The sequence below is a fragment of the Sorghum bicolor genome, chromosome 3 (assembly GCF_000003195.3).
Source record: "Sorghum bicolor cultivar BTx623 chromosome 3, Sorghum_bicolor_NCBIv3, whole genome shotgun sequence".
NCBI lineage: Eukaryota > Viridiplantae > Streptophyta > Magnoliopsida > Poales > Poaceae > Sorghum > Sorghum bicolor.
The window spans coordinates 40,121,341-40,145,578 of NC_012872.2; the positions used below are offsets into that span (position 1 = coordinate 40,121,341).

Consider the following 24,238-nt stretch of genomic DNA (forward strand, 5'->3'; position numbering starts at 1 on the left):
ATGTTGGATGAATCGAGGTCTTTTGATCTGAGATCTGGATATCATCAGAACAATTATCCCTTGCCTCGTATTGATATCCTGTTCGATCAATTACCCAAGGCCAAAGTATTCTCCAAAATTGATCTGAGATCTGGATATCATCAAATCAAGATCTGACCTGAAGACATTCCTAAAACGGCTTTCTCTACCAGGTATGGGTTGTATGAGTATTTAGTCATGTCCTTTGGTCTGACTAATGCCCCTGCTCATTTCATGTACCTGATGAATTCAGTGTTCATGCCTGAACTGGATAAGTTTGTGGTGGTGTTCATCGATGATATATTGGTGTATTCTAAAAATGCACAAGAACATGAGAAGCACCTTCGGATTGTACTCACTAGATTGCGAGAACATCAGCTCTATGCCAAGTTCAGCAAGTGTGAGTTTTGGCTGAAGAAAGTGCCTTTCTTAGGCCATATTTTATCCGAAGAGGGTATTTCTGTTGACCCGTCAAAGGTGCAGGAGGTTCTAGACTGGAAGGCCCCGACTTCAGTGCACGAAATCCGGAGTTTTCTCGGTCTAGCTAGATATTATCGGCGCTTTATTCCAGACTTTTCTAAAATAGCTAAGCCTATGACCAAGCTATTGCAAAAAGATGTGAAGTTTGTGTGGTCCGAGGAGTGTGAAGTTGCTTTCACCACTTTACGCCATTTGCTGACCACAGCTCCTGTTCTGGCACAGCCTGACATTGAAAAGCCATTTGATGTCTTTTGTGATGCATCAGGCACTGGCCTAGGTTGTGTGCTTATGCAAGAAGGCCGAGTTATTGCCTATGCTTCTCGGCAGCTGAGGAAACATGAAGCCAACTACCCTACTCATGATCTAGAGTTAGCAGCAGTTGTACATGCATTGAAACTCTGAAGACATTATCTGTTGGGTAATCTTTGTCACATTTATACTGACCATAAGAGCCTCAAATATATCTTCACACAACCCGAGCTGAATATGAGACAAAGAAGGTGGCTGGAATTGATAAAAGACTACAATTTAGAAGTGCACTATCATCCAGGCAAAGCCAATGTTGTAGCTGATGCTCTCAGTCGGAAACAACATGTTAGACCTCTCCTAGAGGAAGGCTTCAATTTATTGCATCCTGTGGTCCTGCACAACATCATAGTCAGTTGCTCGTTAGAAAGTCAAATCATAGAGCTCCAAAAATCTGATCCTGGTATTTTTCATATCAAAAGAAAAATGCAAGAGCAAGACACCAAGCATTTCAGGGTAGATGAGAAGGGTGTACTGTGGTTTGACAATCGACTAGTTGTACCCAAAGACCGTGACCTACGCAACAAAATTCTAGAAGAAGCTCATTCTTCCAAGTTGTCCATTCATCCAGGTAGTAGCAAAATGTACCAAGATTTGAGACCTCGTTTCTGGTGGACCAAAATGAAGAAAGAGATAGCACCTTATGTTGCTAGGTGTGATACTTGCTGCAGAGTAAAGGCAGTTCACCTCAAACCTGCAGGTTTATTGCAACCTTTGTCGATTCCAGGTTGGAAGTGGGAAGAAATCAGCATGGATTTCATTGTTGGACTTCCCCTTACTAAAAAGGACACAATTCCATATGGGTGATTGTTGACCGTTTGACCAAGTCAGCTCATTTTATTCCTGTACACTCTACATACCGACCATCCGACTATGCTAAGTTGTACTTCTCTCAGATAGTTAAATTGCACGGATTGCCTCGCACTATTATTTTTGATAGAGGTCCTCAGTTCACTGCTCGCTTTTGGGAGCATCTGCATTCACTCCTTGGTATAAAATTAGTTCGCAGTTCAGCCTACCACCCTCAAACCTCCGGTCAGATTGAGCGCGTGAATCAAATCCTAGAGGATATGTTGAGGGCATGTGTTATATCTTCCAAGGGTTCAAGGGAGAAATGGCTACCGTTAGCTGAATTCTCTTACAATAATAGTTATCAAGAAAGTATCCAAATGGCCCCTTTCGAAGCTTTTTATGGCCGCAAGTGTAGAACTCCTCTAAACTGGGTTGAACCTGGTGAAGGAGGTACTACGGAATTGACTTTGTTAAGGAAGCCGAAAAGCAAGTTCTCATTATCCAGCAACACATGAGAGCTGCCCAGGCTAGACAGAAAAGCTATGCTGACCGAAGAAGAAAGCCAATCGAGTTCGAAGTAGGTGACTTTGTGTACATAAAAGTATCACCCATGAAGGGGGTAAATCGCTTTGGTGTTAAAAGAAATCTTGCCCCTAGGTATGTGGGTCCCTACCAAATCATCGAGAAGAGTGGCAAGGTAGCTTACAAAGTACAACTACCTCCCGAAATGAGAGCTATTTTCCCCGTGTTCCACGTATCTGAACTTAAGAAGTGTCTTCGTGTGCCCGAAGAGAGAGTTGAAACAAGAGATATCAAGTTGCAGTCCGACCTATCTTATGAAGAAAAGCCTGTGCAAGTTCTTGATGTCAAGGAAAGGGTTACTCGTGGGAGAGTGATCAAACTTTTTAGAGTTTTGTGGAACCGTCAAAATGAGAGATATGCCACTTGGGAAAGGGAAGACTATTTACAAGTAACTTATCCCTCATTCCACGAAAAATGGTACGTCTTTCAAATCTCAGGACGAGATTTTTGTAAGGGGGAGGGCTGTAATACTCCTAGTGTTAGCTTGCATGTTAACCATGATCATTGCATCAACATAAGCATCATCATGCTCATTCATAAGCATCCATCATGATCACATGTCATCCCATGTATACCATGTGTGAGTAGATTGCTTGTGTGACTTGAATTGAGTGACTGTAAGGGGTAGCCAATGCAAACAATTGTACATTGTCTTCAAAATTACTTTAATCATGTTTAGAACATCATTTTGAACCAAGTTCATGTTGAAGGTTTTGTCCAAAAACACCCCTAAGTCATGGTTAACCCTAGAATGACCTTTTGACCCCCTAGACCTCTTTTCAAAGATGTTTTATGAAACTGGTGTTAGAAACCTTGCATGTCCTTGACACCTAAAACAAAGTTGTAGAGAATTTTATAAGCTATAAAAGTTATGTTGATAACTTTTTATGAAAAAGCTTGGAACACTTCCAAAATTCACTCACAAGCCAAAAATCAAGGCTGATTTCACACTTAGCCAAATTTCGCTAAGTCTGGAATCACACAGTTTTGACATAGGGTGATTGGGAGCTTTGTAGTTTGAAATCCAGACCGAGTAGGCTTTGATCTTGTAATCAAAGTTGTAGAACTCGTGTAGCTCTGTCCAGAGGATCAAATCCTAGCCAAAACCACTGAGTGAGCGGAGAGTAAAACGTCGACGAACTTCGAGATTCAGTCACTGGCCATGGCGACTGAATCGCCCGATTCAGTTTGGACAGAAACCGTCCACCGCCGCGTGTCCGGCCACCTGTCGACCGTACGTCGACGGCGATCCCGCCTGTCAGCCCCGACGTCGTCCACAAGACGCCACGCACCGAGTGGACGCCTCAGACGCGCCCTCCACTCGCTCAGCGCCTTCCATTTCGCTCCGCCATCGCCTCGGTGAGCTCCGCCGCGTTTCGGCGAGCTTCTCCGGCCGTTTCACCGCGCCTCCGGCCAAGCCAACCCGCCCAGAGCTCCGCCTCGACGTCCTCTACCTCGACGTCACCTCCTTGGCCACGGTCGAGCACGGGTAAGGCGGCATTGCCGAGCTCCGAGCAGTTCTCCCTCGCCGGAGTTCCGCCCGAGCTCACCGGCAACGTGGCCAGGCCTCTCTGCTCCACCATTTTCCTTCATTCTTGTTCCTATCGCTTCCCCTTGGTTCACTGATGCTCGGCGTGAACATCTACCACGTCGCCATTGCCTGGATCCGCCGGCGTAACGCCGCGCAGCGCCGCCGCTCCGCCATTTCCGACGGCGAGCACCTTAGGGTCCAGTAGAGCGCGGGTAAAGTAGGTCAACAGAGTCGCCTTGATGAGAGGAACACGTAGATGCCCTTGGATCCGGCCGAGACCTCATCGTCGTTGAGCTTCGCCGGCGACGAGCTTCTCCCCTGTCACTGTCTCACTGACGCGCGGGTCCCGGGTGTCAGCCTCTCTGTCTCACGCCCCCTCTGGTTCATTGTTTTGCAGAGCCAATGCTGTTTTTGTAAAATTCATATCTTGAGTTGTATAGATCCAAATGAAGTGATTCTAATTTTGCTAGGTTCCATTAGGAGTCTAGTTTTTAATAAAAATATGAAACATGCCATGTTTTTGCAGAAATAAATAGATATAATTTAATCTTGGATTTTTAGTGGGTAATTATATCTTGAAATCTATTGATCAGCTGGCCATGCAAATTTAGGGTGTTGTTACTTATGTTATGAATAAGCTCTGATAAATTGATCATGAGTTTTGGAAGCCTGGTTGAGGAGTTAAAAATAATTCTTGCTTAAATAGGAGTTTCTTGTGATATTTTTAATAAATAAGTTATAGCACCTTTTGTGATGAAACTTGCTGAGTGTTGTGCTTATGTGTAGGCAAAGCTAGGAAAAATCTGAAATCTGTTGTTTGACACTTTTTGATGAGGTTTCACATTTATGCCTTGCATGCCTATACTAGCTTGTTATTTTTATACCTCACAATATGTATGTGCAAGTGTCCTCAAAATTTTACAGTGATCTTATATTAGCATAAGTAGCCTGCTGTAATTTTCTTAGGATTTTTGGAACACTTGAAATGCATGTTCATTAAATCACTTTAATAATTAAATAAATGGAAAAGGTGATGATAGAAATGAGTTTAGACCTTGCCATGATGTTTTCTGGTGTTTCTTAGATATTCTCTACCTACTGGTGCAATTGGATTATCCCTTTGATACATTCTCAATATGTGCAAAATATTATTTTTGTTATTTATGCCTTTCCTAGAGCATTTCTGTACAGCTGATAGCAAATGATTAAGAACTATTTGAAGATGATGTTTTCTGGGACGCTTGTCTTCAACAAACTTGTAGCTAACTTAATGGTCTACTTCGTGTCCAAATTTCATGACATTTGGTTGAGTAGTTTGAATGTTATGCATGTTGCAAGTAGCTGCTGCAAAGTGCTTGCTCTCTGGATTTTCCAGAGCAGCCAGCCAACTTTGTAGGATTTAGCATATTTCAGTTGGGAATCTGGCTAGTATGTCTAAAAGTGAATTGTATACAATTTGTTAAGCTTTCCAGAAAGTATTTACTTACTTAGTTTGGCCAACCGATGCTTAAGTTATAGCTGAAACTTGTGACAGCTTGGTTGTCTTCCAAACCAGTGACAGAGTAGGAGTAGCTAGGATTTGTTTAACTTGTCTAGTTAGTCTCCCTACCAGAGAAGAAGTATGCATCTACTTGTTATTCTATGATTCACTTACTCTTAGCAGTTTATGCTCATGTTTACCTTGTTTATGTCCCTTTGGCTCTTCATCATGACATCATGCATCATATGTGCATTCTCTATATTCATCTCCTTGTCATGCATCCATAGGTGTACCCAAGGGCGTGACAGTGTTGGAGTTCGAGCTGCCGGAGTCGGAAGGACAGCAAGGGGAGCTACCTCAAGGAGCTAAGGAGGAGGAGGACTTGCCGGAGTGCCCTGACCATCGTCCCTCTACTTACGTCGAAGGCAAGCCCCGGAGCATTATAAGCCTCCTACTATTTTATTATTTGTGTTCAGCTATCAATTGACTATGGTTATATATTTCTTGCATTAAGTGGTAGGCGTTGATATGACACCTTTGCTGCATAATGACTACCTTGTCCACCTCATACCTCACCAAAGTAGGTCCAGTATTGAAGTAATGCTTAGCCATGCTTAGCTCGGTAGAAGCCGGGTGATTTCCTGTCACCTGCGAGAGTTAGGTGGATGATGATCACGGTTGGCTATATTTGCTATCGTGAAAATAACCATGTATTAACAATGAACTTGAGACCGGGCGGGATAACGATAGTGCAGCAACAAGGCATGGAGGTCTTGGGTGTGAATCTGTGTCGTTTAAGGACCGAATCGCTGTACGTCCCCGTGTCATGTTGAACGCATGCCTATCACTTAGTTGGCCGGATAAGTCGTTCCGACCGCGAAGCCTACGAGTGCAACTCCGGCCGGATACCCCGATCTGGTTAAAGTGCGCACCCCGGTTGGTAGTAAGGAAGTGAGGGGAGTCAATGGCGTAAGACCAAGGTGTCAGGTTAGAGTCCTGACCCTGGCAGATTGGCGGTCCCTGGGGGTGCGGCGCCGTACGGACCCGCGAATTGGTCCGGAGTTGTGCTAAAGGTGATCTGAGCTGCCGTCATGAAGTATGCTTGGGTGAGTGTTAGGAATACCCCTCCAGCTGGATAGGAATCGATTCGAATCACCGTCTCTCTCGGATAGTGAGAACTTGACTTGGGCAGCGGCAATGTAGAATTCACTAAATAAACATAATGGTTATGATGAGAATGATGATAGCTATGTGAAAATATGGATATGGTTATTATTGTAATGCTTAAATATACAAGTGTATGCTTAGAACAGGTGCTAACCTAGTGGATAGTTGCTAAGTAATGAACTTGCTGCTGAAATATGATAAATGAGTTATTTACAACAAAGACTTTTATGCAAAAGGTGAGTCAAACCAGTCCACAAAGATCAGCCTTACATACTCCTTGGTGTCACTTTATTTTGATTTATGACGGGTAAGTCTAGCTGAGTACATTCTCGTACTCAGGGTTTCATTTACCCCTATTGCAGATGATGTCGTTTACCACGGCTACTGTGCTGAATGTCATCACCCGGCTGCGGATGATGAATAGATCATGGGCGTGATCACCTCCTTTATCTTCAGTTGTGCTTTTGTTGGGACTTGACCATGGAACTGGCATGTATTATAAACTGAGTTGGTGTTGTTTCAAAACTACTTTGTTTCCGCTACTGCTGTGGTTTGTAATAACCAATATAACTCTGATGTGATGTAAAACTATGTTCTGTGATGAATGTTGTAATCTGTGATGGTGATGCTTGATCATGTACGATCTTGGTTGTATGTTGGATGAATTGAGGTCTTTTGAGATTTTGTCGGACTACCGGCCTCCGTGGTCGCTAATTCACTTGAATTCTTAAAAATTGGACGGTTCTGTTACAGGCGTAACCTTGAGGTAAACATAGTCACCCACATTGAATTCAAGTGGCCTTCTCCTCTTATCGGCATAACTCTTTTGTCGCGATTGTGCCGCCTGCATATGTTGTTGTATGATTTGCACCTTTTTCTCAGCCTCGTTTACGAAGTCGATGCCATAGTATCTCCTTTCACCAGTTTCGACCTAGTTTAACGGAGTCCTACACTTACGACCATACAACGCTTCGAACGGGGCCATCTTGATACTCTCTTGATGGCTATTATTGTATGAGAACTCAGCCAGGGGTAACCATGATTCCCATGATCCCTTGGATGATAACACGCATGCTCTCAACATATCTTCGAGCACTTTATTGAGTCTTTCCGTTTGACCCGAGGTTTGGGGATGATACGCTGTGCTTCTTATCAGACTAGTCCCCAAGCTCTTATGCATTCGCCCCCAGAAATGAGCGGTGAACTGTGGTCCTCTATCTGATATGATGGTCTTGGGAATACCATGCAACTTAACAATCTCAGCTAGATATAGGTCAGCATACTCGGGAGGTCTGTAGCGAGTCTTAATAGGAATGAAATGAGCCGACTTGGTCAATCAATCTATGATTACTCAAATCGAGTCATTCCCCTTTCGTGTTGTCGGTAAACCTGTAATAATGTCCATACTGACCTCTTCCCATTTCCACTCTGGAACTGACAATGGTTGCGACAGACCTGCAGGTTTCATATGTATAGCCTTGACTCTGCAACATGTGTCACAACGGGCCACATATGCTGCTATTTCTTTCTTCATTTTAGTCCACCAAAAGTGAGATCTTAGGTCTTGATACATCTTACTACTGCCAGGATGAATAGAAAGCTTGGAGAGATGTGCTTCATCCATGATGCGGTTCTTCAATTCTCGATTCCTCGGAACTACCAGCCGGTGCTGAAACCACAATACCCCTTTTTCATCAACTCTGAATTGAGTCTTTGGGTCGTTTTTGATCTTTTCTTTGATGTGGAAAATATCCTTGTCTGTTTTCTGACCCTCGATGACTTGGCTTTCAAGTGAACAACTGAGCTCTATGTGACATAAGACTTCAGGATGCATGAGATTGAACCCATCCTCAAACAACGGTTGAACCACTTGATAGTGCGGTTTGCGACTCAAAGCATCTGCTACCACATTAGCCTTGCCCGGATGATAATGGACTTCCAGATCGTAATCCTTGATCAGCTCCAACCATCTTCGCTGTCTCATATTCAGCTCAGACTGAGTGAAGATGTACTTCAGACTTTTATGATCGGTGTAGATATGACACTTATTTCCTAGTAAATAGTGCCTCCAGATCTTCAAAGCGTGCACTACTGCTGCTAACTTGAGGTCGTTAGTTGGGTAATTGACTTCGTGCTTCCTTAACTGTCGTGAAGCGTAAGCTATTACTCTGCCATCTTGCATCAGCACACATCCCAAGCCACTTTTCGATGCGTTGCAAAACACATCAAAAGGCTTCTCGATATTGGGTTGCGCTAAAACGGGAGCGGTGGTTAGTAACTTTTGCAAAGTGCGGAAGGCTATCTCACACCCTTCCGTCCAGACAAACTTATGATCCTTCTGCAGCAAACTGGTCATTGGCTTAGCAATCTTGGAAAAGTCGGGTATGAAACGACGGTAATACCCGGCTAGGCCAAGAAAGCTTCGAACTTTCGAGACAGAAGTTGGTGCCTTCCAGTCCATAACTTCCTGTACCTTTTACGGATCCATAGCAATCCCTTCTTCAGACAGAATATGCCCTAGGAAAGGAACTCTCTTCAGCCAGAACTCACACTTGCTAAACTTTGCATACAACTGATGCTCTCGTAGTCGTGTTAGCACGACTCTTAGATGCTCGGCGTGATCTTGCTCATTCTCAGAATAAACCAGAATGTCGTTGATGAACACCACAACAAACTTGTCTAACTCTGGCATAAAGACCGAATTCATCAGATACATGAAGTATGCAGGAGCATTTGTCAACCCGAAGGACATGACAAGATACTCGTAGAACCCATATCTGGTGGAAAAAGCAGTCTTCGGGATATCTTGCGGACGGATCTTGATTTGGTGATACCCAGACCTTAAATCTATCTTGGAAAACACTCTGGCTTTGGACAACTGATCAAACAGGATATCAATCCTTGGCAATGGATACTTATTCTTGATTGTTACCGCATTGAGTGGACGATAGTCCACGCACATGCATAGCGATTGATACTTCTTTTTCACAAACAACACCGGACAACCCCATTCCGATGAACTTAGGCGGATAAACCCTTTATCCAGTAACTCCTTCAGCTGATTCTTCAACTCAGCGAGTTCATTAGGCGGCATCCGGTACGGCCTTCTAGATATTGGTGCGGTACCTGGTATCAACTCTATTGCGAACTCTACTTCCCTATCTAGGGGAAGTCCTGGCAATTCCTCAAGAAAAACATCAGGGAACTCACAGACTATTGGGATCTGTGGTAGAGGAACCATGTGCGTAGCACAAGAGATGCTAGCAAAGTCCAAGCGATGGGGCAGAGGTACTTGAAAAGATCCACTGCCCTGAGGTTCTCTGAGGGATAACACCCTCTTCCCAGTATCTATGACAGCATCCCACTCTTTCATCCAGATCATGCCCATGATAACATCCAAAACTAACCCAGGCATGACTACCAGTTTTACTCGAAACACCCGGTCACTTATATCCAAGGTTACCCCTTGGACCACTATATTTGTCAACACATTTGCCCCTGCTAAGCTGATGCGATAGCCATAACCCAGATATATAACTGTTTGGTCATGCTTTTGTGCAAATGCTTGGCTCATGAATGAATGCGATGATCCAGAATCAAACAAAACAACTGCAAGGTGTTGGTTGACAGGAAACATACCAATTATTACCGGTTCTCCTTCCAGGATTTCCTCTATCGAGGTATGGTGCACTCGAGCTAGGTAGGTCATCTGCTGCCTCTTGGGGTAGGGACATTCCTTAGCAAAGTGCCCCATCTTGTGGCAGTTGTAGCATGGCCCCTTGGTCATGTTGTTGGCGGCAGGTGCCGCAGCCTGAACTGCTTTTGGCTTGGCAGGAGCTATTGCCACCTTGTACGGCTTCTACTGTGTGGGAGGCCCGGTGTTCCTTCTCTGTGGCGGTCGGAACCTAGCACTTGGGGCAGGAGGATGATACTGCTGTCGCCCTGCCACCGGTGCCCTAGACTAAGATGACCCGGCTTCAAAAGCCCTCTTACGAGACTTGGATGCACTATAGTTGTTGTTATTGTTCTCCTAGGTCAGACAGTCACTGATGTTAGCATTGAAGGTAGCCCGGGCTCCTGTACCCATGGTCTTCAACATCTTCGGGCTCAAGCCTCTCTAGAAACTAGCGATCTTCTTGGCTTCCGTGTTTACATACTCGGGGGCGTAACGAGCGAGATTGTTGAAAGTGTGTAGATACTCCTTCACAGACTTTGTTCCCTGCGACAGCCTCATGAACCCCCAACCTTCATTTCCACCACACCCGGAGGAATGTAATTTCCCCAAAAAGCGGTGGTGAAGCGGTTCCAGGTGATTGGGGTCCCCTCTGGGTAGGTGGTACGATGATGGGACCACCAAATCCCAGCAGGTCCCTACAACTGATGTGCCGCATACTCAGCCTTAAGTTCTTCAGTCATCCGAAGAAGACGGAACTTTTGCTCCATGGTGTTGATCCACTCATCTGCTTCGAGCGGTTCTAAGGCCTCCTTGAAGACTGGTGGTTTGGTATCCATGAAGTCCTTGAAAGAGCTGTACTGATTGGCTTCACGGCCGCCCTGGTTATCCCCACGGCGGGTATTGTCAGCAATATTGCGCAGGGATTCTTCCATGTTGCGCTGCATGTGTTCCATGTTGCGCTGGCTCCCCAGAAACTACATGAAAAACACGTCCGTAGTGTACGAAGGAGGTGGTGGTGGTGGCGGTGATGGTTCTCTTTCCTCATTCCATTGAGCCCCACCTCCGGAAGTACCTGCTCCAAGACCGGGGTTGCTGTTACCCCCGCCACGTGTTTGCACCATCTGCATGCGTCAATGATAACAATCGTTAGGACTTGCCACCAACGATAGACATGAGTAGAATTATGTTGTACTGAATTTACCGAGGAAATAAATTCGCACAATAAAAAGAGGCACAACAATTCATCATCCACACACAACATCACTATAGATTACATAACATTCAAGCAACAAGGTTCACATACATCCAAAATTGCCGACATACATACACTGGACTTTTAGCGTCATCACATGAAGTTTTACACAGCCCGGATCCAAAATTACAAGACATGCCATGCAACAACAACATCAAAAGAAGAAGGACTAGCTCTAGAGCCCTAGCATCTCTCCTCGTCCTCATCTCCACTAGCAGCTGCCCCCATCTCTGGGCCCTCATCCATCTCATCCTTAGAGTCTCACTCGGCTGCTCCAGGTAGGTGGTGAGGGTGGAGCTGGTTATGCATTTGGTGGATCTCCTCATGCAGGTTCTCATTGTACTCCTCGGCATTGGCTAGCTGCTGCTCAAGCTCTAGCTGTCGGGCTCTCAGGGTGTCCTCCTCGTGCCAGGCTTCATTCCTCTGACCAAGCACATGAACTAGCATTCGCTCGCAGTTCCTGTTAGCAGTAGTCACCCTGTCCCTCTGCTCTCTCACTGAAAGCAGGTCCTGACTTAGCTCACTATTCTTCTAGACCGCCTGATCCCTCTCTCGGGTCACGTGGGCTAACTTTGCCTGCAACCTCTCAACCTCAGTGTCAAACTCACGCTGCAGCTGACGCTTCTCATCCTGAACCATGAGAAGAGACCCAGACAAGCGCCCCAATCAACGCTCCAGGCCCCCATAGGTCTTCATCAAGGCGTACATAGCACTCATAGTTGTGCTGTCACTGTGCTGGTCCTCATCCGCACTCCTCTCTAAAGCATTCACCTCGGATTGATCCCACACCGAAGTGTAGGGGTCACCCCGGGGAAACACCCTAGCGAAGGCGTGCGCCAGCTCCTGTGGAAACCTCTCTATGAGGTCCCTCAAAACTGCGAAAGCTGCCCTACTGGCACCGTGGAAAGGCGTGGTACCTCGGGACTCGTACACCCAACCGCCCCAGGCGGGGTCACCTCCACTAGTAGGGACCACTGCCTCGATCCCCACCAGGGTACCGTCACCAAGCTGCTCCTTGTTCCAATAGTAGCGAGGTTCCATTCCTTCGGGATACCCCATAAAACTGAGCACCCTCCGTAGCAAGGTGGGCATCCCAAACTCCTCCAAGAACTTGCTCTTATGACGCGAGCTCCTGGCTGCCAACTGATGGCGAGGGGCCCGCCAACCAGTGGACTTGCGAGCGGTGAGCCTAGTGCGTGCCATCTGCTGCAAATGGAATACCTTGGGTAAGATTGAGGAGTACCTTTTATTAACTTAATTAAAATTGGGACAGATTTACTTTAAGGGAGTGAAGTAAACAATGATATGAAATGAATATGATGCATGCACAGACTTAGGATCTCACAAACTTAGAAACAAAGTTGACACTAATCGGTATATGCGGTGGCACACAACGTTCTCTCATACGTAACTAACGTTCTAGGCTGGAACGTGGTTAGTGTACCTGCAGAAAACTCATTTCAACCCAACCACAGTATGATTATGCAAAACAAGAAGTTAAAGCTATACACCCCACACACATAGACACCCCGTCCATGCATATGACGTGTTACTACCCACATCATCGTCCTAGTGACGGCATCGCCTCACAGAACAGAATCTCCCAACATGCGGTACTGTTCCCAGGCACACCAAACATGTGTGCATGACACAACACCATAACCACACTTGTCTAGGTCGGCAGTGTATCCGATCATGCTCTCACAGCTCCCACTTACCGAGGCGTAGAGGAAGAATTAATCCATACATTACCACTCAAATGAATGGTACTCATACTATTGCATGCCGTATGAGCGACGAAATAGAAATATGATGCATTAACCCCCAAGTCAGCCCTTAACTATCCACCTTAAAGTCCTTAACTGGGCATAAAGGATATGACCATGGCACACTAGATAATTTTTTTTCAAAAACTTAGTTTGACACCTTGATTATCATTAATTAATAATAATCTTTTATTAAACCGGTTTAAGTTTAGTTTAGAACGTACTTATGAACAGTAACTCGCTAATCCTTGCTCCGATGCCAGCTGTAACATAACTGCCCAAATTATAAGAGATTAAGCCTAATAGTGACCATTTGCATAGTCAAACCATCGAGCTTAAGCCCATATAATCCCGGTAGTCTGTGAAACCTCGAAGGATTTCAAACCACATATCGTACATACAGCCAAGATCGTAATAAGTTTAGCGGTCACCATTCACACTTACATCCAGTTTACGACATTCATAAAATACATTGGAGTTCTTAAAATTATTACAAACCAAGTTCTCAAGTAGCGGAAGTTTCATAGTTCGAAAATAACACACACATACTTAGTCTGATACAGTGCCATAGTTCAGTCATTCCCACAAAAGCAAAAGAGGAGGTAGAGTGACCATCGCCCTTGATCTAGTCATCACCCATGGCTGGGTACAAGCAGAGAATGCAATAACCATAGTACATTTGACCATCTGCAAAACAACATGGGAGTAGAACCCTGAGTACGAGAATATACTCAGCTAGACTTACCCGTCTTAAACCAAAAATAAAGACCCTTCAAGGATCATGAAGGCTATATAGTGGGGTAGCTGAGACTTTTGCATAAAAGCACTATTCCACTAAACATATCCTAAAGAAAACCTTTCTTCTTTTAATTAGCTCAAGTTCAAAGTATCATTACCTATTATCTAGGTTTGCACCTGCACTATTACAAACAAATGTAGTAATATGATGGTACCTCATCATAGCATTCATAAATCATTTATCATTATAACCCAAGTGTTTCATAGTCCTTACTACGAGGACAGGGCTCATGTCAAGTGCTCACTATCCAGGAGCGATGGCGATTCGAATCGATTTCTAACCAGCTGGTGAGGTATTCCCCACACAAACCACACTCACTGATCAAGTGAGCTACAGATCACCGTGTTACACTATCCAGGACCAATTCGCGGGTTCGGCAGGCACCGCTAGTACCCGAGGACGGTTCCGACGACCGAGGTATCCAAGGTATACCAAGGTTGCGCGTCGCGCTCTCGTCGTTCTCCTCAACCATCACCAATACAGCGCATGGCGGCTCGACTCCCGGCCCGGATAGTGTTCCGGCTTCACGGTCGGAACGACTTATCCTTCCAGCTAAGTGTGGGGCATGCGTTCAACATGACAAGAGGGCCGTCAACGATCGGTCCTTAATCGACACAGGCAGGGGCACTACGGTCAGCCCACCATAAGACCCTGCCCGGCCTCAATTTCCCTTCCACACATGGTTATTCTTTCCCAAAGCAATCACCGCTTAATCAAGCAGGTATCCACCTATATCTCGCAGGTGACAGGAAATCACCCGACTTCTACCGGACTAAGCAAACTAAGCACGGACTCCGTACCTATCTACATAGGACAAGGCAGATAAACAAGTGGTGATATCAAGGAGTACTTATGCATCAACGGTATCAAGCAATTCCTATCACTTAAATGCACATAGTAGAACAAGCATAATATATTATCTATGTTAGCGAGAATAGGGAGACTTAGAATGCTCTGGGGCTTGCCTTTCTCAAACGTGCTCGCCTTGTGATCCGGGCACTCTTGCAGCTCTTCTCCGGGCTCCGGTCCTCCCAGAGGTTCCTGCTCTTGGGTCTCCTCTTGCTCCTCGGGTCCCATCTCTTTCTCCTGCGAGCCTGTATGATGCATGTGTGCTCATGAGTGGAGTGCGAGATGCCCGAGATGAAAATGCTTATGCAAGTGGATACCAGATGATCATGTCATGATGCATAGATGATATAAGTGGTCACTCTTACAAGGTAGTCAACATCATCCAAGAACAAGCAATCCAACTAAGCATCTATTGCACTTTACTCTACAAGTTACCTTCATGGTTAACCAGTAAGCTAACAAGATGCTTCAAAGATACACCAAACATCCTTTTTCTACATTTAATCTATGTATAACAATTTATAATTTATTTATTCACTTTTAGGTCTACAAAAGTAGCATACATTTATGTTCATCAGTAAATTCCGCAAAAATTACAGAAGACCACTAATCAATCATAAAGTATACTCATAAAATTTGGACATTTATTTTGAGCTACAAAAATCACAAGATTAACCCATATAATTAAGTATAATTATCCTACTGTTGTGTAAGTGTCAAACAGAAGATTTCATATTTTTATAATTTACTTATTATCATAAGAAACACCCACAAAAATTTCCAGATTAATTGCATGACCAATTATTTATTAAAAATCATAAACCACTGCCATGCAAGCATTTAAATCATCATAAAATAATTCATACAGCAAATAATGTGTACCATATTTTTCCCAGAGCCTAATCACCCATGCATAGCCAACAAAACAAGTTTCATATTTTTCTGAGCTATATTTTAATTACTATGTATTTTCCAAATTCAGCAAAAATATGGATCAAATATATTTGTACAGAAACGTTGTTCAAACATGACATGCAACCACACCAAACTATAGATCTGAGAATATAGAACACATCAAAATTTATTTCATCAATTTTGGAGCCATGCATCTCAAGATATGGATTTTTCATCATTTAAATCAATTTCTGGAAAACCTTTATTTAAGAAAACCAACGGAAAATGATAGATCTACCCAGATCCACACCCGCAGAAGCGCTGACAGGCGGGACCTAGGGGTTGTGTCCCCACGGGTCAGCCATGCAGCACTCCGGCCGACTTCGGCCGGCCGGCTCTCGCCGACGGTGAGGTCTCCGGTGGCGCGGAGGGCACCTACGGCTTCGTCTCTTCGAGGCGAACATGTTGAGCTAGATCTCATCGACGGAGGAGGTCCCTAGCGACAGCTATGGCGTATGGAGGAGCTCGGTGGCGCTGCTCACCAGCGTCCGGCCGTCTCTGGCCAATAGAGCGCGAACGGAGGGGTGCTTAGGTTTCGCGGGAGCACGGCGACCACAACGCGCAAACAAACGAATAGAAAGGGGGTCGGAAAGGGAAGATTCGCGTGGACCGAGACCTCGCCGGAGCTCCGACCATGTTGCGGCGGTGAAATCTCACCTAATACCGTGACGCGGACGGCCGAGTGCGTGCGCACGAGATTGCGCTCGTCGAGGCGGAGCTAGGGGTGGGTTTAATCGAGCGTGGGTGACCAGAGTTGGGAGCTGGGCTTCGGCGCCAATGGCGCGCGGCGGAGCGCCGCCGCGGCCGCTGCTGCTGCTCGCACGGGGAGGAAGAAGAGAGAGAGGAGCGGGGGACAGAATGGCACGTCGGGGCGCGGGGTGCCGTCCCGACCGGGGTAAGCCGATCGGCCGCGGCACGTCCACGACGCCGACGTACGGCCGCCACGTGGTCGGCGCCGGGTGGAGCGAGGCGGGTGCCGCGCGCAGGAGAGAGAGGGGAGGGGAAGCAGGCCGCGCTGTCTGGCTGGGCCGAAAGGGAGGCGGGTCGGCCCAGCAGCGCCTGTCCCCTTTTCTTTTTTTTGAATTTCTTTTCTCCAAAAAGTTTGAATAAGACTTTTGAAGCTTTTACAAATCTTTTTTGGAGGCTGGAGTGAAAAGAAGAATTGCTCCTCATAAAACTCCCTACAACTTTGCTTTAATAGGTGAAGTCAAATTCCAAATAGAATTTGAATCACAGATTAAAACTAGTTCTTGGTTTTTAAATAAATTCATTTTAGGGATTTTTGTATAAATTCCATTTCTCAATTCCTATAGCTCCAAAAGTTTCACAAAATTACTCTTAATTCTTCTAACACATATTTCAATCTAATTTGGGCACTTCAAGAAATTTAGAAGCAAGCATAATATTTTTAACCTATTTAACTCACATAAAAATAAAACACATAAAATCATACTTGAATTATTATTGTGCTCATGAGATGTGATGCTTATGCCATGCTTGATGAGAATGCTTATGAATTAAGAGATACGACTAAGTGCATGCTTAACACCTAGGGTGTTACATAGTCCACCCTCCGTTGATAGGACAGGCAGAATTTGTATTGCGGAGTAAGTCTTGCAATGTTCTGATTTACTTTAGCAATGTTCCTTATACATGAATAAAGAGTCTTTTGTGCTATATATGATCTTGTAGATAACTAGTGTAGATTGTGACTTAGTAGATAGTAGATACTCAGAATCCATTCTCTAGCTAATCCGACGTCACCTTACATTTATATGGAGTAGTCTATTTCTAATCGCTGTGTTATTTACCCATGAGCTTATATTTCATTATCTTTATTATTATGGCTTACACCCTGCTAGAGCAAGTGACTGTGTGATGAGTTCCTCATTTGTAATCATGTTCTTGCAAGTTTATCTCTAGTCTATGCCTTGATAGATTTTACCCTTGTTTTCACTTTCGCCGTTCTCTTAAGCAAAATAAAAATAACGATACCGGAATACTATTTCTGGTGAAATGCTACAATGATGTATTTTATCTGTGCGCTTGCGGATAGAATAGATTATTTTCTAGAGAGCCTCCATATTCATAAATACCTTTGTACACTCTGGCACCATGCTAGGGATGACAACCTAGTATCCAAGTGGTGTGACTAAGTGTCAACAAGCATTTTTGGCGCCGTTGCCGGAGAACGGTAAGGAAAGTCAGGAAGTCAGGCAAGGTTATTCACATAAAAATATTAGAGTAGACTACGGAGAAATAATTGCATAAAATAGCTACTAAGTGAGAAATCATAACAAGGCACCTCTGCTTTGGCATGTTCACCCTATTGTTTTTCTATGTCTATATTTGTATACAGGGTATATCAGGATTGACTTTGGTACATTCAACTCTTCATCACCAGAACCAAAGCAATCAAGAAAGAAAGAAGAAACTAATTACCAATTGCAGAAGCTATGGCACAAAAGACTTTGCAAGAATTTTCTACTCCAAGTCTTAAGAACGTTCCAACTGGTCTAAGATTTGAAGTAGAAGAAGGAGCACCCGAGTTTGAGCTCAAGTCAAGCCTCATCAATTTGGTGCAAGCTATACAATTCAGAGGAAAGGCACATGAAGATGCTAGTGCACACTTGCAGAATTTCTTAAAGATTGGAAGCACAATCCGCATCAACGGAGTCGACAAAGACGTCATACTGCTTCGCCTCTTTCCATTCTCACTAGAAGGGAAAGCAAGGAAGTGGTTCTACACCCATCAAGATAACATTAACAACTGGACGAACTTGTCAGATGCCTTTCTATCAAAGTTTTTCTCTATAGGCAAAACAGCTGCCTTAAGAGGAAATATTGTCAGTTTCTAACAGCAGAAGACAAAAACTATTTCAGAAGCATGGGAGCGTTTTCAAGGATACATATCAGATTGTCCTCATCATGGAATGGCCAAATGGTTACTCATGCAGACCTTCTACCATGGATTAACCCAGAAGGCTCATGAGTACCTAGATGCATCTGCTAAAGGATCATTTTTGGAGCTTACAATTGAAAAAGCAGAGATACTTTTGGACAAGATAGCAGAAAACCAAAGCTAGTTCTAAGATAAAGCTCAGCATTGTCATCAAATTGAAGAAATACCCGAAGAGGTAAATGCACTATCAACCAAGATGGAAATTTTGCTCCATTGGATTGATCAAAGGGCCATTGAGACAACATATAAATATCAACCCACTTCAAGTCAACCCGATAGCAAAGGTATGAATTCAGGTAACACTTTCAAGCAACTTTCATTAAAAGAGATAATTACTCAACAAACTAAAACTAATGATGAAGTTAAACAAAGGCTAGATACAAATGAATCATCTCTAAAAGATATACACAATAAAATGGATTTTCTATTAACCGCCTTTGATGAGCAAAACACTCTTAATAAAAGAGTAGAGCTTAAATTAATAAAGCTAGCTGTTGCATTGCCTGTTGCCACTAACATTGAACAGGTAAAGAACATAACTGCTAGAGGAGGCAAAGCCACCAGGGATCCCCCATACCCAAAAGAGAAACAGAGAACATCAACTCCAGTGCAACTAGTAGTGATAGAAGAAGAAAGCCTAGTTGAAGCAGAAGATCTGCTACAACCACCAAGTACTGCAGAAATGAGGAAAGATTTTTACGACACCAACTATTTGCCATTTCCCAGAAGAAATAGAGGACTGCAGTCGGATGAGCAGTTTGGTAAGTTTGTAGAGGTCATTCAGAAATTATATGTCAACATACCTCTAGTTGATGCCATTCAGGTACCCACATATGCAAAGTACATCAGAGATATTCTTAACAAGAAGAGACCACTACCCACCACTGAGGTTATCAAGTGACAGAAGAATGTAGTGCGGACATCCTCAACAAACCACCAAGGAAGAAGAAGGATCTAGGACGTCCCACCACTGATTGCTCGATCGGAAACCAACACTTCAACAATGCACTTTGTGATCTCGGAGCAAGTGTCAGTGTGATGCCAGCATCAGTCTGTGAGAAGCTTGAGCATACGACCCTATAACCAACATCGATGTGCCTGCAACTAGCAGATCAATCAGTTTGACACCCGATTGGCATCGCTGAAAACATTCCAGTCAAGATCAGAGATTTCATTGTGCCAGTAGACTTCGTGGTACTGGACATGAGTCCCGACTCAAAAGTGTCCATCATCCTTGGAAGACCATTTTTGAGCACTGTCAATGCCCACATTGATATCGGGAAGGGACAAATCAAGTTCAACATAAACGGACAAGAAGAACACTTCACATTCAAGCCCAGACCAGAGAGAGACTCTCAGTGAAGGAAGTTCTTGAAGAAGAAACACTAGAGACACCATCTCCGGAGGAAGGTAATTTAGAAGATTAAAAGAGTTGGAGGTCCAGCTTGGTGGACCTAAAAATCCCAAATCCTCGCCGGGAGGTAAATCGGTATTTATCCACATCGTTTAAATTCTTGCACAATTAATTCGTGCATTAGTCATATTTATTCATAGCATTATTATAATAATCAAAAGCCCCATATAAATAATATTTATGGTGTGTGACAACCCACATTTATTAATTATTGTGGAGGCACAAAAATAATTTTCCATGTTCATTTTCAATAAGTTTCAAATTTTCATAGTTTTTTTTGTATTAAATTATATTTACCTTCTAGAAGCATGACCCACACTCCTTGGGTCCCACATGTCATACACCACACCTCACACACATCCCATCACATTATTTGTTCCACCAACATATCTCCACTCACCAGACAACTTCCACCGTCCAACCACCACCCATGAATCAATTTTTGGCGTAAAGACTAAGCAAAGGAGGGAATAGAGAAAGGGTAGCCAGGATAGCCATTAGAAGTGTGTGCCCACCCACCTGCAGAGGGCGCCCACCCTGTCCCCCCTTCCTCCTATAAATTGCAACCTCCTACCTCCATCTCCATCACACAAGCATTCCAGAAAACCCACGCACTCTTCAGTTTTCGGTTTCTAGAAGAGAAGCTCTAGTAGTGAAGTGAGAAGGAGAGTAGAGGGGAAGAGAAGAGTGGAAGAGAGGTTGGTAGTTTTTGAGCAAGAGAGCAAGGTTCATTATTAAGTAGTGACCCTGTTGTCCAAAGCAAAATTAAAAGTTGTATGGGGGGAAGTGCCGCCAAAATTAAAACTTGTTCCGGACAACTAACTCCTAGACAACTGATATTTCGGACAGCTGACCTTTAACATTTTCCACTAGTTGTGTTTGTGTCAACCATTGTCTACAGGATGTTCAAGAAGGTAAAGAACGTAGGCAAGACCCTCAAAAGTATAGGTACAAGGAGTTCATCCCGACACTCCTCACACCAGTCAGAGATGAGCTTCGACCCGACGCCCCCGCAAGCTCCGTCATCTTTGTCAGGTACACAAGTCAAGGTCCTCCTCAAGATATGAGACATTGGATTAAAGACCCGCAGGGAGAAGGAAGTTTTCCATCAGCTAAAGGACAAGGATTTCATTCACACCCCCACTCTTGATCCTATCCTACTACAAGAAACAGGTATGGATATTGAATTTGACTTGGTTTTCCAGATGGTGGGATGGACAAATTTTGGGACATAACTGAGCTGGGTTCCCGTCTTCTCACCCTTGAATTTCTTTGCACTTTGCAATATTATGAGGGGGGAATCGCTTTTCGGATGTTCAAACAGGGCATTATGTTGTCTTGGAGAGAATTGAGCAACCATCTCGGTTTCTCTTCAAGATTCATCTTGGACATTGACTCCGATTTGCCTAATTTTGAGAGACACCAGTTCAAGAGAGAAATATCTTGGGATGAGTTTTATAGTCAAGCCCGAACCAGCGACATGGAACACCCACTCTTAGGATGTTCCACAAATGGCTCGGGTACAATCTTTTCCATCGCGATGATATTAGAAAAGCAAGAGTAGGAGATTTACAACTTCTATATGCTGCTATAAATAAAATACCCACTTCACATGTTACTCTTTTGGTTTCTCATTGGCTTAGTATACCTAGTCTTCAGGGACTTGTCGGTTGTACTTCACTCATCACTCGTTTAGCTTCTAGTCTTAACTTGCTAGAAAACTCGTCATTGGAATTCATTGACGAGTTACGAATTTATCATGGCTATGACACATTTAGGCAATCTCGGATGCTGAAAAAAGAGGGGAAAACAAAATATATGTTATATGATAATAAAGGCAAGATTCGGTTACCTAACCCGAACCTTGGCCTCTATGTCGTTCAAAATTATTTGATTGAGATTGCAGTGACACCGGTAAATCAGAGATCTCCATAGCGAGTGGCATCTGAAAGGATGACCACCCATCAAGAATGCACCTGGTATGGAGCTGATCCCGGGCCAGAAGAAGCAGCGCACCTGCATTACTGTGACTACAACCCCCGAGTCCTTCGGGACCCATGGGTTCGACATGCTCAGCCGCAGGAGCCAACACAGGAGACATGGCCGAAGGGTCAAGATCACCAGTGGACAAACCCGCCTTTCCATACGGGCAGGTATTCCACTGATCCATGTGGAGCTTTAGGATCTAGGCCCCAGCCCCAATTTGATGCAAGACGGTACTCCGACGCCTTTTATGTTTTCACGAACGACTACTACCAAGAGGCCGGCGTCTTCTTCACCCGTACTGACAACACCCTCCTCAACATCCAGAATACGCAAGTAGAGCAAAGACGACCCCTGGAACAACAACAAAAGTGGAACTAGGACCATGCCGCTGCAGTACAAGAACTGAGGCAAGACACCACGACGATGAACGACAACATCACCACCATGATACGATTCTGGAACATTTAATAGGATCAACACAACAACATCCAGCTTGGGGGAGTTCCTCCCCGATTTATCAAGTAAGTTTTTATTTGCTCCTCTTATTTATTCTGTTCTGTTTTAGTGTTTTATTTCAAAAAAAATAAACTTAGAAAACCCAATAAATATTTTCTTGCTTTAATTTACTGCATTCTATAAACATGAAAATAAAACAAAAGGAGTGTGTAGATAAGTGTGCTTTATTTATCTGCTAAGTGTTAATCTCTAGAAAAATAAAAAGACTAAAAAGATGCATGATGGAAATGATGACCAGTTGCTCTGTTTGCTTACTTGCAAGTACCTACCTTTCAAATTAGAGTTCTCCAAGAATTACTAAAACTAAAATTTATTACCTATTGGAAGCATGAACCTAAAACCAAAGTCTAGGTAAGAGAAGGACATGATATAAAGTTTGAGCTACTATTTATCTTGTTCCTACTACACTAAGTTCTGGAGATTTATTTTGAAAACTTGCAAATCACATGATGAGTTCCTAGCATGAAAAATTCCTACCACAGCCATACTTGTTATAGTTTCTACATCTTTTGCTACTTATATTCACATTGAGTTTGATCGAGCTGTGTAGACCCTTAGAGCTTTTCATGTGATTAAATTAAGATATTCACTTGCACACATCTACTACACCATCCACCACCATTTATTAAAATTGCTAAAAATATTATCACTCATTGTCCCAAGTGTTGTTATTGTCTCTCTCCAAAAAGATTCAATGTAGAAGAGGCATGGGTTATGCAAAAATATGCGAGGAAATAAAAAGGGGCAAGTGCCCGGAACCTCGAAAAAGAAAGAAAAAGAGTGAGACAAGAGGTAAAAATGGACAAGTGTCCGGAGTAGAATTAGGGGTACAAAGATGCCCACTTGAGCGGAAAAATGGACCAGTGTCCAACAGTAGAGTTAGGGGTATTTACTACCCACCTGAAAAAAATTAGAGAAAAGAAAAAGATAGCCCATGTTCTCCCAAAGCAAAGATCAAAGAGGAGGAGAGATAGCAATATGAGGAGCAATGAGAAGTAAGTTTTATCATTACTTATATTTTCACCATTACTATCATTCCCTCCACCACACATGCACATCTTGATTTAATTATATGCTGAGTTCCTTTGGATCCATGGCTTGATTAGACAACATATGTATGATATGTTTTTCACACCTATGAGCTCCACGTAAACATTCCCTTAGTTATAGGTAAGTGACATTTTTGGTAAGGATCCACAAATACCATATATGGAGAGATTTGAGAGTATCATAGCTGGGAACTCAGAGCTTTATTTTTGAAAACGTATGCAAAACTCCAGAACAAAGGTGAAGTATAGACAGGAGGAATAGTGCTTGACTTAATTATTTTGTATTTCAATTACTTAAGACTTAAGTGCAGGTACTAAGCTCCATGACACTTCACTCTAATCTGGGAGAATTTTATGTGAAAGCATGTGTGCCTGTCAGGAAAGAAAACATCTAAACAACTCCTGATCCATCTGAGTTTAGCTGTTTGCTCTGGGACGAGCAAAGGGTAGCTTGGGGGAGTTTGTTGACGGTCCTTAAGTACTAAATTTAACCATCAACTAAACATGGAAAAGGGTCAATATGCACCAAACACCTAGAATTAGGGTTTTATCTGACAAAATTCCACGAGCTTTGGTGTTTGTCTATTTCTGCAGGAGGTTATCAGAAAATATGGAGAGAAGGCCCACATGTCAAGTTTACAACGAGATAATTACGTGCC

At 43.7% G+C, this 24,238-nt stretch overlaps 1 pseudogene; it reads left to right on the top strand.

Annotated features, from left to right (window-relative positions):
- Positions 1–24,238, top strand: part of LOC110433694 — an 88,135-nt pseudogene continuing 63,897 nt past the window's right edge.